This window comes from Varanus komodoensis, unplaced genomic scaffold (assembly GCF_004798865.1).
Source record: "Varanus komodoensis strain SLA01 unplaced genomic scaffold, ASM479886v1 scaffold41, whole genome shotgun sequence".
Taxonomy (NCBI): domain Eukaryota; kingdom Metazoa; phylum Chordata; class Lepidosauria; order Squamata; family Varanidae; genus Varanus; species Varanus komodoensis.
This window is the reverse complement of record NW_025335954.1, coordinates 5,830,312-5,833,397: the sequence shown is the minus strand read 5'-3', so window position 1 is coordinate 5,833,397 and position 3,086 is coordinate 5,830,312.

The following is a 3,086-nucleotide window of genomic DNA, read 5'->3' as shown; positions in this document are numbered from 1 at the left end:
TTTTGTGGCAGCTTGAAATACTGAATTCCATAAGTAATCAGATAGTGCATGAATACTTATTATTATGTTACATTTCTGTAATACCTGTAGCCAATGCTCTCCAGCCTAATCACAACATTTAAGTCACCATCCAAACTTCAACCAGGCCCAACCCTGCTTAGCTTCCAAGATTAGGCAGGATCAGGCGCTTCAGGCTATATGGACACTCTTTATGTGCTTATGTATGGAACCTGCTGCCAGTCATTTTAAATCAGCTTCCCCAACCTGATGCTCTCCAGATGTATTAGACTACAGCTACCAAAATCCTCAGCCAGCATGGCCAATGATTTAAACCTTTTTCCCTGAATTCTGGTATTGTTACATGTGGCAGGTGGGGAAGCAGATTCTTTATTTTCTTTGTCCAGAACATGTATTAGATTTAAAACGTTCTGTTGTGTCCCCTGTCAGTTGTCTTTAATAAGGTTCAGTTGCATGTCGTGTTGTCATCATTATTGTCATTATTATCATTTTAATTTCTGTACTGCCCAATAGTCAGAGCTCTCTGGATGATTTATAGCACATGAAATACAATGGAAACATGAAAAGGTTATCCTACAAAATCTAAAACCAAATTAAAACACATAAAAATTGTGATAACCTATATGAATTGATTATACAAGCAGCTAAGAAAGCCCCCAAAGAACTAACTAAATGCCTGGCAATACAGGACAGTCTTAACCTGGTGCTGAAACTACTGGCACCAGGCTGGCCTCAGTGTGGAGGTCATTTTATTATTGGTGGGCCACTACCGAAGAGACCCTTCTTGTTGCCACCAACCAAGACTCCCATGGAGGTGGCAGCCAGGGGCAGATCCCAAAACTGGATCATAGTGTCTGGATATATTGTGGTCAGGAGAAGTGTTCCATCAGATATTGTAGTCCCAAGCCATGTAGGGCTTTTAGGGCAAATCATCTGGGTTAGCCTCCAGGATTTGATTTTTAAAAGGATGCTTGAAACCAGCAACCATAAAAGTATGAATTCCGTAGATTAATTGTGCATTTAATGCAGCTGTTCTTCCCAAAGGGAGTGGTGACAGTATGGGCTGAAGTTGTCAGCATATGAAAGCATGTGCCTCTCTCTGCTATTTCAGTGCATGATTTGGATCCAGAGCCAAACTGGATCACTGTGCTGGCTGGAGTTCCTCACCCTGTCCTTCAACAGCAGTCCCTCCAGCCCCCTGAAAATGCTGAGTGGGGTGAGCCTTGGCCTGGAAAAGAGGGGGCATCAGTCACACTCAGCTGGGGGGCTTTTCTCTTGCAGAAGGCAGATCCTGGATCCCACTGGATTTGTGAAAGATGGAAATCCAACTTTAATGTGCTTGTGTCAGTTTTTTATACCAATGGATGGCAATGCAAAAAGACAGTTTTACAATTGCATTTCATCCATCCTACATTTTTGTGGCACCAGTGAAAAGAAGTGAATTGCATTTTAAGTCGCTCACTCGCTGTTTTCCCCCCAGAGTTATACACATTTAAGAATTCCCCTTTGCCACATTTTAATTTTTCCTCCCTCTGCCAGGGTGGTAGGAAAATTTTGTCTGCTCACCCAGCGCCAAATTCCTACACTTCCACCTCTTTTGTGTGGTGAAACTGATAAGGTAGGGGAAGTCCATATCACTTTCTTCAGAGCTGGGATCCTTCAGCCACCCCTCTTTCTCTTCTGTCTGGTGAAATTAACAAGATTTTCTCCCCCAGAGATTTCAGTGAAATACAAAGGGGGCAGAGCAGAGTAACAGGGTGGAAAGTGAAGGAAACAATGTTGGCCTATTCTTAAAATTATTTTATTTAATACATATCTTAACTACCTTTCAAGATTGCATTCTTCTCAAAACATCTTGCCACATAACAGAAACATACAATTCTTTTTCCGTATAACAAATTCATAAAATCATCAGTGAAGTAAAAACAAATTTAAAGTAAATGATTAACACAAGTGATATATAGTTTGTGTTTGAGAGAGCCAGTGTGGTGTGGTGGTTAAGAATGCAGGTGATCTGGGTTCTAGTCCATGGAACTCATTGTGTGACTTCAGGCCAGTCACAGACTCTCAGCCCAACCTACCTCATAGGGTTGTTGTGAGGATATGAGTAAGAGGAGGGAAGTTATGTGAGTCACCTTCAGTTCCTTGGAAAGGAAAAATGGGCAGGATATAAATATAATAAATAAATAAATATCATCAAAAGTCCAAGAAAAGAAATTTACAGAGGTTTTTTATACATGACTCTTAATCCATTACCTCTACTTATGGTTTCATCCTAGAATGAAAATCCAAGCACAACACAAGCATTTCCTGTCCTGCTTTTCTACCATACAACCTCTAGGTGGCACAGTGGTTATTGTTGTTGTTGTTAGTCAAGAAGTTGTGTCCGACCCATCCCAACCCCATGGACAACATTCCTCCAGGCCTTCCTGTCCTCCACCATCCCCCAGAGTCCACTCAAGCTCACACCAACTGCTTCAGTGACTCCATCCAGCCACCTCATTCTCTGCCATCCCCTTCTTCTTTTGCCATCTATTGTTCCCAGCAGTAGACTCTTCTCCAGGGAGTCCTTCCTTCTCATTAGGTAGCCAAAATATTTGAGTTTCATTTTCAGGATCTGACCTTCTAAAGAGCAGTCAGGGTTGATCTCCTCTAGCACTGACCAGTTTGATCTCCTTGCAGTCCAAGGGACTCGCAGGAGTCTCCTCCAACTCCACAATTCAAAGGCCTCAATCTTTTGGCACTCAGCCTTCCTTATGGTCCACCTTTCACAGCCATGCATTGCAACTGGGAAAACCATAGCCTTGACTATACACACTTTGGTTGGCAGGGTGATGTCTCTGCTTTTTAGTCTAGATTTGCCATAGCTTTCCTCCCCAGGAGCAAGCGTCTTTTAATTTCTTGGCTGCAGTCCCCATCTGCGGTGATCTTGGAGCCCAGGAAAATAAAATCTGTCATTACCTCTATTTCTTCCCCATCTATTTGCCAGGAAGTGAAAGGACCGGATGCCATGATCTTAGTTTTCTTAATGTTGAGTTTCAAGCCAACATTTGCGCTCTCCTCCTTCA